The 16,733-nt window shown below is 41.9% G+C and overlaps 1 protein-coding gene across 11 annotated transcripts in view; it reads right to left on the reverse strand.

Annotated features, from left to right (window-relative positions):
- The window catches only part of INPP4B (inositol polyphosphate-4-phosphatase type II B), a 329,973-nt gene extending 319,863 nt beyond the window's left edge, over positions 1-10,110 (reverse strand). For 10 of the 11 annotated variants that reach the window (XM_073001618.2, XM_073001620.2, XM_073001617.2 and 7 more), the window contains exon 1: positions 9,851-10,110. The gene's annotated coding sequence lies outside the window, so the exon portion shown is untranslated. The remainder of the gene's footprint in view (positions 1-9,850) is intronic. The other variant, XM_073001623.2, reaches the window with a different exon arrangement.
- Positions 10,111-16,733: the final 6,623 nt, after the last annotated feature.

Consider the following 16,733-nt stretch of genomic DNA (forward strand, 5'->3'; position numbering starts at 1 on the left):
GTCCTTAGCCTATCTGGCTGCCATTCACAGACACCCAGGCATCAAACAAAGGCCAAACACATTCTAATAAAACTTCCTGCAGAAGTTCCAGTTCTCCAGAATTCAAGTAAACCGTCAAATGCCAAACAAACTGCACTCAGACGCAAACCAACTACATCCCAAGGCTTCTGTTGTTAATGGCAGGAGTGACTAGTCTGTCTCTATACACAGAATATATCTCGCACATATTTTCAAAAAGAGGTTTCACCTTGCATTATGTCTCTAGTCCAGAAAACAGCCCAAAAAAGGGAGGTTAGAGTTGAGGTTATAGTACAGAGCGTTCAGGCATTCCTTGGAAGGAAGTATTTCTTTTTAAATGTTCTTTTTTAAAAACTTTTTAAAAATGTTCTAGTCATATAAATGTAGCAAGATATTTAAGTGACTCAAATCTTAGGCCAGTGTTGAGAATGGCTTTTGCCTCTTCCAACTGCTATTACAGTGGTGCCTTGACTTAAAACCATAATCTGTTCCAGAAGATGGGCATAACTCGAAATGGTCGTAAATCAAAGCACCATTTCCCATTGAAATGCATTGGAACACGAAGCAGCCTCGTCGCCACCTACAGTTAGAAATTTGAATTTCCCACCTTTTCCCCCTGTCATTTTCTGTTTGTACGTGGAAGCTCCGGTCACAAGTACAAGCAAAATTTTGCAGCTGGAGCTGGTCATAACTCGAAATGGTCGTAAGTAGGGATGGTCGTAAGTTGAGGCAGCACTGTCATTGTCTTTTGAAACATACAGCTCCATTTCATGTACATATTTCCAATTAATGAAAGAATCAGAAAATAGAAGAATAAAACTTTTTTTAGACTGCAATTCCTAGAATCCTCTAGCCAGACCAGATTCATTAATGTAGAAACTTGGCCTTTAGGACAAAAAATGCTAATTGTCAAATCCTAGTACGATTTAACTGGCAAATACTGGGTGACACTACCAATCTGCAGCAGAGCTAAGGAAAAAATGATTATATTTTCATTTCAGGCACACTTGCTTAAAATGAATCAATACTAAAATGCTGCAGATGATCTGCTGAATAATTTAGCACTGCAAAATCAGGTATATTGACCACATATTACAGTTTCTCTGAAATTTAAATTCTGCTTCCATGAAGCATTTGGATACCCTTTCCTACAGATGTATATTTTTTAACAATATTGTCTGTATGTTAAAGAAATACTAACAGAAAGCTGAGCCTGAACTGGAAACATCTTTTTTTTAAAATCACAGGTAGCATTTTAATATTTAATTATGAATAATCTTTTTTTTAAAATCCTAGAAATATCATTACAGTACAACTCTTGGCTCCATCCTAAAGGCACATTTGTATTTTCATCTTGCGTGCACAACCTAATAATACTCTAATATTACTCAGGAATTCCAGAGTAAACTTGAAGTGAATTTCCTTTTTATTTTTACCTGAGGAATGTTGTTTTGATTAACTGAATAAGACAGTACAGAGAGAAAAACCAGAACACAGCCTCAGGCAAGATACCCAACTATGTCATTCTAACATAATGTGCCAAAATTGATTACGTTGGCAGTAATTTCATCATATTTTAAAATTGAACAAGCATAATCTTTTTCCTGTTTCAAAGCAGTCCAGTAATCTGTTCTTTTGTTTCTATAAACCTTAATAAATATTCATGAGTAGCTCTATGATACCTCATTAGTGTGCTGTTAAACAAGTTGAACCAATTCTGAATTAAACATTTATAATGAATTATACTCATTTCCAAATGCAATATGGGAACATATATTTCTAAATAGAAAAACGGATTTGTTTAAGTAACTCAAAATTGAAACCAACTGTACTTGTAATATCTATTACTTACAGCTGGAATGGAGAAGAAACTGTTCTTTCTTTCAACTCAACACCACCAACGCAAGACCCATGGATTTGCACTACAGTACTATCCTAATTTACTGGAATTTTTAACATTCAGTACCACATAATACTATACTATAATACTATCTCAAATATGAACCAGTGCTGGTTATTCTCCTAAGGATTAGTTGTTGTTTTTAAAAAATGTAGTCCTACATCTCAGAGCAATATCACACTTGTTTATTTAAAAGGAAAAACAGGAAATTAAAGGGGTAAGCAACCCCAATTCTGCACTGAAGGTTATTTCTTAGACAACTCATTAGTCATTTCACCAAGTCCACTGTCCTGGGCAGATCTGCTTTCTGGAACTGTAGACTGCCAAAACCCATCTTGGCTATGGATCTATATTTTCCCTAGCCTCCTATTCCGAATTAATCCTGGCTAAACGTAGTGGGACGTGGTGGCGCTGTGGGCTAAACCGCAGAAGCCTGTGCTGCAGGGTCAGAAGACCAAGCAGTCATAAGATCGAATCCACGCGACGGAGTGAGCTCCCGTCGCTTTGTCCCAGCTCCCGCCAACCTAGCGGTTCGAAAGCATGCAAATGCAAGTAGATTAATAGGGACCACCTCGATGGGAAGGTAACAGCGTTCCGTGTCTAAGTCGCACTGGCCATGTGACCACGGAAGATTGTCTTCGGACAAAACGCTGGCTCTATGGCTTGGAAACGGGGATGAGCACCGCCCCCTAGAGTCGAACACGACTAGACAAAAATTGTCAAGGGGAACCTTTACCTTTACCTTTAAACGTAGTGCAGATTTGGTGCTCAACACACGTATTCACATCTCAAACCACCCAGTGGCAGTATCAGATTTTTGGCATTCCATAGATCTTGTTTGCAAGGATCAACTTTCTGAACAATTTTCCATAATAGCTCTTGAACTCCATCAAAACATACAGCCTTCTCTACTATCTTTTACATAACTCCTTGGGCCTGATTGCTTGAGCTTCATTCTGTTCCATGGTGGAAAAAAATCAATGATATTTTTAAAAAGAACAACTGTTTTAAATCATAATGTAAATCATAATTTAAATTTAAAAATTGGAAAAAAATGTGTTTTAAATTTTAAAAAACTGTTATTGAATTTGATTTGATTTAGATCAGATGCACCCTGTCCCGTTCAAGCATTTTCTTCTCTTACCTATATCTACCTTCTTACTGCTTTTGCAGGCAAGCAAATACAAATAAAAAACTGCCTTATGAGATCAAGGATTGCTATAGCACAAACTATTCTCTGTGATCACAGTTCTCATTTAAGCCAAGACGTCTTCATATTATGTCAGCTTGCAAATAATTACCAGGGGATTTGCCACTTTATAAGTGTACATAGAGCCTGCAGATGTACCTGGTTCTTTGAAAAACAAAGAAAACAAAATTGCAGTTTCATATTTTTAAGTGTATTGTTTTATTACCTGTACACAGGGTATTTCTGCAACAACTGTGATTACACGTTTCTCAGGACTGTACACTACAATCTAGTGTACAGTTTTACTATAAGCAGTACAAAGAAAAGTCATATTTTTAAAAGCATAATACATCGTTAGACCCTTTTAAAACATACTCCTGGTTAAATTATTTAACATAAATGCTACTTGAATCATCTCATCTACCACTATTAGGTGTAGAATTGGTGCAGTATTAATTGTAAAACAGGGTAAAATATACATTAGCTACTAATGGAAATCCTAATCCAATTTTTATTACCTCACTAAATATTATAAATGAAGTTACTAATTACTTGAAATGACTACAGTGTATATTCATTATCATTATCTAAATTTTATATTCAAAATACTATCAATTAACAGGCATCTTAAGAGGGAAAAAGAGATTTATCATTCAGAGCCTGCCACTTTGCTTGTTAGAATTTATTCCATTTCTTTTTAAACTATTGGCTGAAATCCTGTTTCTTAGCATAGTGACTTGTAACCAAAAGAGGCCTACTGAATCAATGGAACTTGTGAAGTAGTTGACTCACTGATTCAGTAGGCCTACTCCAGTTGTGACTTGCTGTACTAAGTAGCAGGATTTCAACCATTGTCTGGTTTTATCCCGCCTCTCTTGCTGCCTTCTCATCTTCCCCTATCAAATTTAACAGAAAAGGAGAAAGCTAACAAAACTTTCAGAATAATGATTTTTAACAAGATTCCTGCACATTTTCACACATGTGATACAATACTAAAGATTCAATTATCACATCCTGCATTACATTACTTTTCCTCAAAAACATGCTGCAAAAGAGCACAACATATACTTATTCTGGAAATATGAACTGCCTTTGTTTATAGTACATGTACATTTTACATTTTATAAACTGTGGTTTCAGCTCTATCCTTTCCTTTCTTATACAAAAACTTTACAAATACAATGAAAAACAAATACAGTGGTGTCTCGCTTAACGATGTTAATTGGTTCCCAAAAAGCATCGGTATGGGAAAACATCGCTAAGCGAAACACCATTTCCCATAGGAATGCATTGAAAACCAATAAATCCATTCCAATGGGAACGGATTACTGTCCTTAAGTGAAAATCGCCATAGGAAACATCGCTAAGCGATACAATGTTTCCCCCATTGGAATGCATTGAAGCCTATTCAATGCATTGAAGCCTATTCAATGCATTCCAATGGTTTTGTGATGTCCGTTTTCACTATTTTTAAAGTGTCTTACAATGTTCAAAAACGGTTTTAAATGCTTGGAATCGTTAGTGCACCTTGCAAAACCTGTGCAAACGTAATTTGGCTTTGTTCTGAGTCTTCATTAATTTTTGGTGAATTTTTTTCTCCCCCACTGGAATGCATTGAACTGTCGGTTTGATAGCAGTTACAGTGCTGCATATGGCACAGATCCAACTACCAGTGTTTGATACCCTGAGTTACTTGCTGGGAAAAACCCAGGGAATAACAAGTTACGCCTCACATCAGGGCATGGTTGTAGCTCTCTCCTGCCACTTGGAAATGAGGAAGATACGGCAACCTTCAAGCTAGGGGATATCCTTCAACCTCCATTAAGTCCCACCCCTGGGAAGCAAATAAGGCTGCCATGCTTACTCCCAGAAATGGATCTCTCCGGTTACCATGGTGCCTCATGACGGAGTTGTAGCAGGTAAGCAACATATGCAATCAACGGTAACAACCAGATGCAACACTAGAGGGCGGTGATAACTCCCTCTCCCAGACAGAATGCCCAGTTATCCCCTTGCATAAAAGTACTGCACTCCCCAACCCCAGCAGCAAACAACTGAAAGGTGGCTGGTCTCAGGCCAACCATTCTTGCTCTGCCTGAACTATCTTACAGATTTACTATGATAATAAAATGAAGAGAAAAAGATCTGCATGTGGTGCCTTGAGCTGTCTAGAAGAACAGCAAGCTGCAAATGAAGCTAATAAATGAATGAATGAATGAATAACCTAGATCCATATCAATGAAGACTGGTATGTTATTAATAGTGGACTTGGGAAAGTCAAGGCCAATAATGATGCCAAGGCATGCCGCAAGTCTGTCTCCAACCAGCGTCGCCAACTGACCCAACAGGATACAGTATGTTATTAACAAGCAAAAAAGGCCACACTACCTATCAGCATAGTCCAGACAGTAAATATAGCTTTATTTTGCAAGTCTGTTGGTTAAGACATATGTACCTAAGAAAATCCTGCTGTGGAATTGAAAACAGATTGATACACATTAGAATATGTTATCCCTTTCACATCTATATCTTGTAACGTTTTCCTCTGACTGTGTCAGGCATCAGAACACAGAGTGACTGACAAATCAATACAGTGGTGCCTCACTTCACAACTGCCCCACATTATGATGAATCCGCTTTACGACGATCTTTTTGCAATCGCAATTGCGATCGCATAACGATGGTCTAAATGGGGGAATTTCGCTTTGCTATGATCGGTTCCCTGCTTCGGGAACCAATTCTTCGCAAAACGATGTTTTTCTAACAGCTGATTGGCAGTTTCAAAATGGCCACCGGGTAATTAAAATGGCCCGCTGTGTTTAGGGACAGATTCCTTGCTATACAGGCAGCGAAAATGGCCGTCGTATGGAGGATCTTCATTGGATGTTGAGTTTTCACCCCATTGGAACACATTAAATGGTTTTCAATGCGTTTCAATGGGGGTTTTTATTTCGCTTTACGATGTTTTCGCTTAACGGCGATTTTCCTGGAACGGATTATCGTCATTAAGCAAGGCACCACTGTATAAAGAAAAAGGCAACAGGTGAGATCCATTCCTCTCACACCTCCTTCCTTACCTCCCTTGCCATCCTCAGCTTCTTCCTACCTGGCTAAACCTTGCTGATCCAGTAAGACGTGATCCTTAAACCTGAAAAGAATCTGCAGAAAATATACTGAGGGTGCAGACTGTGTATCAACACTGCTTTTCTTCCCTTTCAAAATTATGGGAAAGATGGTGCAGGCTTCAAACGCTCCAACCTGTCAAATTAGTGTTTGTGTGAATGGCAAATATAAACCTATGGAACACCTTAGGGTAGACTCAAGACATCTTATTGCCTAAGACTAATGTCAAGGTGGTGCTACCTTTCTATTCCATGTACAGATGCTAACTGGACTGGCTGCTGTGTCTTCCTTTAAAACCATGACAAGATAGTGTTGCCCACTACTTATAGGGCAACAGGCTTGTTTTCAGAGCCCAGGACAGGCAAGATTCGAACAGAGGACAGCCAAGGAATGCAGCTTCTCCCACCATACCCAGCATTTCCTGACTGGTGATACTTATAGCCCAGAGTGTGTTCCACTATAATATGTCTAGAATTGTAGACCTGGATGTTGCATTGTGTAAGCAAATGCAAGATTCGAGTAGAGAAGCTGCATTCATGCTCCTGGTGACACATGAGTAGGTCAGAAGTGGAAGTAAAAACAGCTGTATTTCCAATATTCACATATAACTACTCTTCTTTTGTAAAAAAAATTTCATTAGGTCTGCAGTGTGAGAACAGAACCTAAAATGTGAATCTTAAGAGCCTGCATCAGAAAGGAAGAAAAAAAAGAGTACTTGCAATGCATATAATGTATATACAGCCATTTCCTTTACTCAATAACACTGTCATTGCCAAAAGAACACAGACCACCCCACTGATTAAGGTGGCAAATTGGGAGCTGAAACACCTCCAGCAGGCTGAAAACATCCAGGAAGCATAAACCCGTCCTCCGTAAAGTAACTGGCTTCACTGGTGAACTTCTGGCACTCAACGCAGGATGCATTTGCACGGGGTAGAAATCAGAGAGCAAAAAATCCCCATTCTAGGCAACAAACAGCTCTTGAACTAAGCCCTGTAACTTCCTATAAGATGCTTTTGTCCCATTTTGGAGCACAGGTGGAAATAAGAACAGCACAGGTTTGTTATATTCCCCCAATAAGCTCAAACCTGCATATGTTTCCTCCCCACAGTAATCTCACAACAGTCCTATGACGTAGGTCAGGCTGAGAAAGAGTAGCTCACCCAACTCTGAGTTTCATGATTCAACAGGAACCTGGAACTGAATCTCCCATGTCCAAGAAACTGCTTCTTTCAGATGTGCAACTAATCCTAAGGCCTCACTCATACGAAATTCTTCTACTCCCCCCCCCCATTGATCCTGAGGCTTTCAACTCTGAAAATGAGCTACATAATCCCTGTTGGCCTTGGCACCTATCAAGCTGCCAGCCTCCGGGTCAAACAGCATCCACTGAAATATACTAACAAGCATTATTTTGTATCCCTTTGTCCAACTGTGCAGTCAGAACCAAGAAACGTTGCTTTTCTTCCTCTCCAATTCTGCAGCATCTTCTTATAGGGCTATCACTGCACAAGCAGAATGTTTATATCCAGATAATAACTGATAATATTCTAAGAGGAGCCTTATGCATAAATCACATGTACTTCCTTGGAATCTAGAAGCAAACCCACAACCTCATCAATAATGTAACCCCCCCCAACCCTATAAAGACTTTCATGCATGTTTAATTTGGTGCACTGTGAGTAATCCCTCCTTGACTTCAATTCGAAATGACACTGGCTCCAATTCTACACACATTTGTGTGCATCTAGTTGTACAAATGTTTCCATATTTGCAAATGAATATATAGAAAAATCAGTTATGTAATATCCCACGTAAAGGTAGTCTAATGCAGTGTTACCAAAAAAACCAAGCAAGCATCTGTATTTCATGCCTCTGTTGTTATTTTTAAACTTTACTAACAACTAGTCCTCATGCACAACTTCTCCCCTTCACTTATGTTTTTTCTAAAAAGCACCTCCGATATCTCCAATCGATTGTCACCAAGATTTATGAATATTTGTCCTAGGACAATCAGATTTTCCCCACCTCCAATAGAAGAACCTTTCAGCTCACAGAAGAAGGGTACAGGAAACCATACAAGGATGCTGCCTATTATTAGGACAGCGCCTCAGTAGGAACAGACTTTGAATTAAGCTCTAGTATTAAAGAATGTGAAGAATGATTAAGCATTGCAAAACTTCAATGTACATAATCAGCTATATTATTCACAAGCATACAAAACGAACTGGTCAGGTGGAATGCCACTTAATAGCTTTCCTCCAAAATATGTGCACAATATTCCTTCATATAATTATAGAGAATATCCTAGATAATAAATGTGAGGCTCATTTGCATTTTAAAGGGGCTGTTGAAGACACTATGATTTACCCTACTTACAAGATGATCAGAAGCCTCTTTATCAGTAACCATGAAGTGCCATCTCATTAACTTTCTTTTCCCATACAATTTTTAAATCACACTCCTTTTACTAGATTTAAGTTTGTGTTAAGACTCGACAATACAGTGAGTCCGTGCACCAGGCAGGGCAGGCTCTCTGACATAGACTCTGAATCTATTCTGCTTCCTGAGCTTCCCACTGATGGAAGAATAAAGAGCTTGCTCCATCTTCCATCCTCTGTTTCATTCTTCTAGTGCAGAGAAGTTCTTTCGAAAGCCTTTTAACTAACAGAGTTCGCAAAAGTGAAAGGCTGCTACCGCTCACTTTTTCTGAGAGCCTTTTCCCTGCCCTTTCCCATTCCGGCCCAAACTAACTATAGAAGCCCAAGGGTCCAGACGCAGTCCCAAAAATCCAGCAAACGAGCGCAGCCTTGCCTGCATTATTTCAAAGGCGACAATCAAATCAGAATAATCCTGCCTGGTTTACGCTAGTCTGTCCTAAAGCGGCGGCAGCAGCAACAGCAGCAGCTTGCCTCCGCGGTTCATGCGCAGCAATGTAGACTCGTCTTCCCAAGCAGAGACGCCTCGTTTGGTACCCAGCAATAAACCTCTCCTGGATCACCACCATTAGGAGGGCAACGGGGGAGGGAATCAATCACAGAAGAAAACTGATCTTTCATTTCATTTTCATTTCATTTCAAGGGATGGGAAGCGCCGTCTCTTTTTCGTCCCTTCACCTCTCAAAACAGCAAAACCAAGTATACCCAACCCTGCCTTGGAGAGGGCAGGTGAAGGGAATACAGGTTCTAGGTAACCACAGCAGCACTTTGAAGGTTCCCTCGCCCCCCCCCCCATGGCTTTCTTTCTCTCCCCAAACCGCACCCGCACCCAACGTCGGAGCCAAGGTAGCTCCCCCGTCACACACGCCCGGACAACAACCCTACAACAGCCACGGGAGAGACCTTGCTTCGGATCTAGCGGCCCCTTTCCTCCCTCCCGCGCCCGCCGCCCTCCACTTGTTTTCCCGGCGAAACTACAAGAGGAAGAAAACTTGAAAGGGGCCCGAGCAGCAGGGAGGGTGGCGGCGGGGGGAGACGGCGACTTTCCCCGCAGACGATCCCGGCGGCAACGGCAACGGAGCCCCGCGCGTCTTTCGCCCCAAGCGCCTTCGCCTCCCTCGCCCACAAAACTACCCCCAAAGGAAGAGCCCCGGCGGGGTTGGCGCGCGCCCTGTTTTTTACCTGGTGTCCTCCCCGCGCGAAGGCAAGGCGGAGGCGGCTCAAAAGCGCAGGGGGGGTCGGTGGAGGTTGGTTATGGATTGTTGTTGCTGCTGCTGTTGTTGTTGTTCGCCCCCTTCCCGGTCTGAGGCACGCAACGGCTCTGCTATTTATAGTCCGCAATTGGTAGCAACCTCTGGCCGAGACGGCGCGGAGAACTGGCAGGAGGAGAAGCCAGAGGAGCAACGGCGACGCGGAGAAGCACTCCCGTTTGCCCGCCTGACAGTCGAGCGACCGCCTCCAGCCCCTGCGCGCCACAGAGCCTCGAAAACGCGGCGCCCCGCCGGCTGCTGCGCTGCAGCTGCTCGCGCAAACCACGGGGGCCGCGAAGCGAGGCACGCGGCGGCGGTCCTTCCCTCAGCGCCTCCTTCCAGCCGAGTCTCCGCCTTCCTTTCCTTCTCCTTCCTCCAATGTCACCGCAGCCCGCCGGAGGCTCCCGAGCTCGGCGGCAGCAGGAGGAGGAGGGCCAGCCCCGGAGCGACGGCCACTAGTGCCCGAGGGCGCACGCGCTTGGGCAAGCAAGCGGAACGCCCGGCGCGCCCCGTTGCGCTCGGAGGTGATCCGCAGCCGTGGCAAGAACGAAGAGGAGACCGAGGCGGAGAGAGGCAGGAAGCAGGCGGCGCTTGCGGTTCGCCTCCCGACGCCCAGAGGGAGCTCGGTTCCCGCTATAAGCTCTCCAAGGGAAGCTGAGGGCGCGAAAGAGAGAGAGAGACCGCTCGCCCCCGCCCTTGGCTGAATGGGCTTTGGGGTGCTTTCCACTGGTGACCCCCTTCCCCAATAAGGAACAGAAGGGAAAAATTAGAACGCGAATGTAAAAGGGCAATTATTATTTGTTTTACAGTGAGCTGGCGTATAGCCAAGTACCAAGAGCCTTGCCAGAAAGAAATATCGACGACCTTACCCCACAGGTCTCTTGTAGAGGATCAGCAAGATCAAGATTGCTTGAAAACCCCACCATTTATTGTATAAATCACAACTATTAATTTAATTTGTCTCCACATTCTTTTACGGGCGTGTTAAGTGCTGCTGAGTTGCACCCGACTTTCAGCGACTCTGGGTTTTCAAGATATGTGAGATATTTAAGGAGTGGTTTTATCACTGCCTCACATGTGAGTTTCCAGCAGGGATTTGAACCAAAATCACCTAGTCCTTCACTCTAAAATTATTTAATATATTTCTATTACGCCTCTTCCCCTTACTTCTAAACTAGCATCTATCTACCTAAGATTTATGCCCCACCTCTCAGTCAAATGACTCCCAAGGTGACTCAACAGGTACTGAGTAATAATAATACAAGACCACCACCATACACTGCAACCTGCAGAGACCCACAAAAGAGGTGACTGTCATTGGAATTTGATTTTGAGAATTTGATTTAACATTAGCAAACAAAGAGTAACTATTGGGGGGGGGGAGACAGTTCCACAACAAGTTAAGGGGACAGGGGAAAAAATAGGATTCGAGAAAGCTGCCTCATACTGTGTCAGGTCATTGTTTTATATAGCCAAGTATTTTTGATACCAACTGACAGCAGCTGTCTAGAGTTCCTGATCAGAGGCTTTTCTGACTCCACATGAACAGGTCAAAGATAGAACCTGTACCCTCCATACCAAGTATGAATATTATGTCACTGCTCCTTCTCCATGTTCTGTGAAAGAGGTAAAACAATGACAAAGTCTGGAGCTGGGGAACTGAACCATTAGAGATAGATCTGAGTAAGAGCCGTCATCTGCTAACTCACTTCTTATTTCACACTGAAATGTTTTTTAATGCCCCAAGAAATGAAAATGAAAAATGTTTGTAAAAAAAAAATCTGTAGAGAAATCTAAGATACAGTATAAAGTAGCTGGTAATCCCTCGAGATTTGAGGAGGCACAGCTACCTCAACCCTACTTTATGGGCTAGCACTCTAAAATTGAGGGTAGTAATATATCTGTCCCACCAATCAAAGAATCATTTTGCCTAAAAGGAGTATCTCTGCTGCTTTGGGTTCTTTTTTTAAAGTCCAGGTGAAGTGCAGCATCCAAGCAAAGAGCTCAGCCTACAAAGATGAAACTCACAAGGGAGCTCAGACTGACTGGTCTGCAGACAGCCTAAGGAAGCTATGTGTCGGCATCTCCTCAGAAGCCTTCTGAAGTTTCAAGACAGTTTTCTTTTCAGCTCTATTAATTAATCTCTTTACCTGAAGAGTGTCAGTATTTGGCCAGTAAAATATCTGCTTATAGGGCTGGCCCACAACATTTTCCTGCCAGAGGTGGAGTAGCAAATGGTGTCTCGCTCACCCAGCTCAAGTATCTATCAGCTAAAAATGAGATAAAGGAATTTCTTTTTTAAAATGATTCTTTCATGACACCTAGCATCTGCTGCATGAGGCAGTCACTTTACTGTGCCTATTGATGGGACCAGTCATGTCCGTCTCACAGGAAAGCTTCCTTGAAATAAGCTTTTGCAACAAATGTGCAAGGACTCTAAATATGTTGCATTATAAACCAATGCCTTAGAAACGAAAAGGCCACAAACACATGCTCAGTGCCTATAAATCCCCACCCAGGGACTGACTAATGTTTCCAACATTTATTGATCTTGTAGGAGGTGGTGCCAGTTTAGAATTTCCAGAAGAGATAAATTCCAGGCAGAGTTATTACAGAGCATGTGGTAGATGTATTTTCTCCTATGGCATTCTACATTACTTAAGGATAGGTTCACAGGAGCATCATGCAATGCATCCTGAATGGCTTTTGCAGATGCATCCCCAGAGCAAACCATAGTGTTGCCACTGATGAAAGCTACAGCATTCTAGCACTTATTACCACCATTGTGATAGCCAGTAAAAAAAAAATTCAGCAGGAACCATTGAGACACATCCTGCAGTGATCTCTTGGAATATGAAAACCTACCTTTGGTCTTCTGCATTAAGGAACAATTCTGATGTTTAATGAAATTAAATTGTTCGCTGATGAGATTTTTTTTCTTAGAGTAAATTATTTTTACTTCTAAAGATACTGGGATTCCTGTGTACATTGTACCCCACTGTATGCCATATACCATATAACAACTATGAAGTATGTATTTGTAAGGAAGTTTTTCTCTAGCCAGGGGGGGGGCACTAGTGGTGAAGGCGGGAAAGAGACACGGAGGCTCGTCATAAAATCCAACATTAGAAGTTTTATTGTTTACAAAACTTAATTTTCTTGGATCAAACGGATCCTGCAACATATGGTCATCCCACAGATGATATCTCTTTGAACGTACAACAGAAGGCATTTCTTGGTCACCTGATAAGGGGCCGGTCCGAACTTCTCTCGGTCGGTCATCGGGCGGAGGGGGCCACTCCGAATGGCACAAACCGTTCCGCAACAAGGGTGTCTCGCCCAATCTCCCTCCGGGGGCTTCTTCTGGTACTCGGGTCCAGGGCGTATTACCCTCCTCCCACCAGGATAATTGCGATGGTGTACCGTCACCAGCCATTCCAAAAGCTCATAAGACTTTCCTGACCCTCTAGGAAAGTTCGGATCTGGCAACAAACCTCCTCCCGTAGCCAGATTAGGAAAACCCGCCGCAACTCCTACTGGAGTCTCGAATCCGAGCATGGGTTCAGTCTGGACCCCTCGACTCTTGCTTCTCTCGGGGTTTGCATCCGTACTGATTCTAAAAGCCCGCACGTTTTCTCCCTCTTTTATCTCCTCCCAAACTATTAAATCTAGCTCCTCCCCTCCTTCCTCCACAAGGCACACCTCCGTCGGTTTTTCCGTTATCACTTCTGTTTGATCAATGTCAATTAACACCCCCACAGCACATTCTGCCTCTTCTACCGTATGGCTTTCCACGGAGGACGGCGCACTCCTCTTTCCTCCTTCACAGTATTACCTAGTTATTGTTGGACTATACCTCACAGCATAGCCAGTGATGGGACATGATAGAGTAGTAATCCAACGACTTCTGAAACATCCCTGACTTAAAACTGTGACCTGTCAGTGTTTTCTCCTTAATTTTGACATAAGTAACTACCTGCCAGCAATACTCAACTGCTGTATAAATGGGATAAATAGTCTCTATGGATCTTTGCCATGTGCTGCTGAGAAGTGTTTATCTCTCTGAGGGCAGACCCAGTCTCATTTATTCTGTTCTTTCTACACTACAGAAAAGAAAAGGAGCAGGAGTGAAGTTTGCTAGTCCAAAGCTGGAATCTTCACAGAAGATGGGAGTTTTTTGAAGTGCTAAAAAAGAGATATGAGTGACATTGAGGTACCAGAGCCAGTCCTTTCATTAGGCAACTAGCTGCGGACGCCAAGTACCACAAAAGGCAGAAGATGATAATTATTTAATTCGTTAATAATTTTACTCCCAGGTATGCATGGGTGTGTGTGCATTTGTGGAGGTTTATACTTCATGTTCCAAAATAATGTACCTGGCTTTAAATTCTTTGACTTAGGTGCCTGCAATGGGGTGCAATTCATTGCTCTGCCTCAGGCAGAGAAATCTCTCTGGTTGACCTTGGTTGTAGAGTGCCAGCATGTAATTCTGTGACATCGGGGTCTGTTCAGTTTTAAGATGTTGGTATGCTATATGTATAGCTGGAAGCCTGGGCCATTCTTTTTTCTGAAACATCTTTTTAACAACTGGAACAACAACACTTTAATGAAATTGCTGCTTCCAGCATCCTGGGCTAGGTTTCAAGTATCTGATATTGACAGTTGGAGGAAGTTATTAGAACGGATAATTAAACTGGCTGCTTATCTGCCTTCTGCAGTTGACAGCAGTTAATATATAAACCAAACGAATGACCATCATTATGATGGGCAAAGGTTAAAGGGAAATATTGCAGTTTCAGGGACACGGTACACACATACATTGTCCAACAGAGCTCCTGTTGTCTCAGGTCAAGCATAAGAAGTAGGATCCAAATAGATGTTAAGAAAAATGTGCATTTCCTACTGTTAAACTATTTTTCTTCCCTCCAAGGGGGTTTCCTGAGAGAGACGTACCTCAGATATCAGACAAATTTAGTCCAGCCCTTGTTTAAATTACAATGACCAATGAGAAAACAAAACATGCTAAATGTAAGATATGGGAGTGAGGAAAATTATGTGCTGTGACTAACAAACATCATTTGTGACTTGGGAAGCACCTTGGGGGGGGGGCAAGCATGATAAATGATTATGTTGGCTGTGTCCGTCTTGCCTATTTAGTTTTCCCAACTTTTTTTCTGTCCTTATTCTTTCGTCTGTAGCACAGAGGTGGACAAAATGAGCATCTAGGGCTGCACGCATCTTTAGAATGTTTGGAGGGTCCTCAGTTTTCCTCCAGGCCCCTCTTTTCCAGAAAGCAATCATAAGTTTCTGCCCTTAGAAATCTCTTGGAGAAGTAATTCACCATTTAAAGAAGTTTACCAGGCCATCCTGCACTATTAATTTCAAAAACAGACTTTTTTTTTCAAAATTGAAGGTGAACTTCCAATAATTTATAATTTTGTTTTTCCCTCTGGGTTTGTTTGTTTGTTTTGGTTTCGTTAGTTTGTGTTTGCATTTTCCGTGGTCTGTTTCACTCCAAGAAGGTCCTGAGGTCAGAGAACTGGACTCCAGACCTGATAATAATGTGTTCCCTTGCAGTTTAGCAACACTGTAGAATCCAGATGATTTTTTTTTCATTTTATATTTTATTTTATTTTTTGCAGTCTGCTAAAGTGAGTAGAACAGTTGACAAAGCTATACAAGCTAGGGCCCATTGACTTCATCTTGGGGAAAGTAAATCTATTGTAAATGAAGCCGTAATTAAGGAAGATTGTCTTCCTTTCCCATGCTCTGGATAAATGATGTCTGGAATTGAGAAGTTTTGTTTCTGCCTGTGTGCATCCAATATTGCAATTTTTTTGAAAAAAGTTATCCCCAGTAGGAAGCATTAAGAAGCAAATCCACTCACAGCAGTCTAGCTGCTCCACTCATTATATATGGTGACACTTTTGAGTCCCTGTTTTACAATGCAGTCCTACAGCACATGCCTACTCAGAAATAGATACAATGAAGAGTAAACATCACTGAATTCAGGAAGTCTTACACATAAATAGTAAGGCAGTGCACTGGAAGTCATTGCTAAAATGTGACAAAAAGAAAACACTGTGATATTGTTACTGAGGTCTTTAAAATAACTGCAGGCTAGGATAGTTCAGTGAGTTAGGCATCTGGCTGCAGAGCCAAAGACTGGGAGTTCAATTCCCCAGTGTGCCTCCAAGAAGAAGAGTCAGCCTATGTAGCCTTAGGCAAGTTGTACAGTCCCACGATGTCCCAAGAAGAAACGAATGATAAACCACTTCAGAGTACTCTCTATCCAAAAAGGCCTGGAAAGGATCACCATAAGTCAGAATTGATTTGATGGCATATCATCATCAGAATAACTACATTTAGCATTTTCAGGACTGGATCCCTATAAAGGATCCCTATAAATCTTGCCTTATTTATACAGTTGCCTTAAAAAGGATCTAAAAAGGCAAAACAAAGACTTTTACATGGACAGCATAAGCACTAATATTTGCTTATTTTTACTTTCTGTTGAAAAAAACCATGTGAGGCTCAAAAGAAATGAGGAAAATTGATTATTTCCCCTAGTGGATAACTTGTGGTTGTGACAATGTTATCCTGTTGACATTTAGAAAAATATAGTTTGTTGTGTTGTTATTGTTTCCCCTCAACTTTTCTGGGTTTGTATGCATGCACTGTATGGATAATTCTATATTATAGTTAAATATTTAGGGATTTGCTTTCTTGGACGACAGCATTTCCTGTTGCCCAAGAAAGCAGGTCTTAAGATAATTTCCAAAAAGTGTTTCTAACTTCTCAGTTAATGTCACACT

Source organism: Pogona vitticeps, chromosome 5 (genome assembly GCF_051106095.1).
Source record: "Pogona vitticeps strain Pit_001003342236 chromosome 5, PviZW2.1, whole genome shotgun sequence".
NCBI classification, from domain to species: Eukaryota; Metazoa; Chordata; class Lepidosauria; order Squamata; family Agamidae; genus Pogona; species Pogona vitticeps.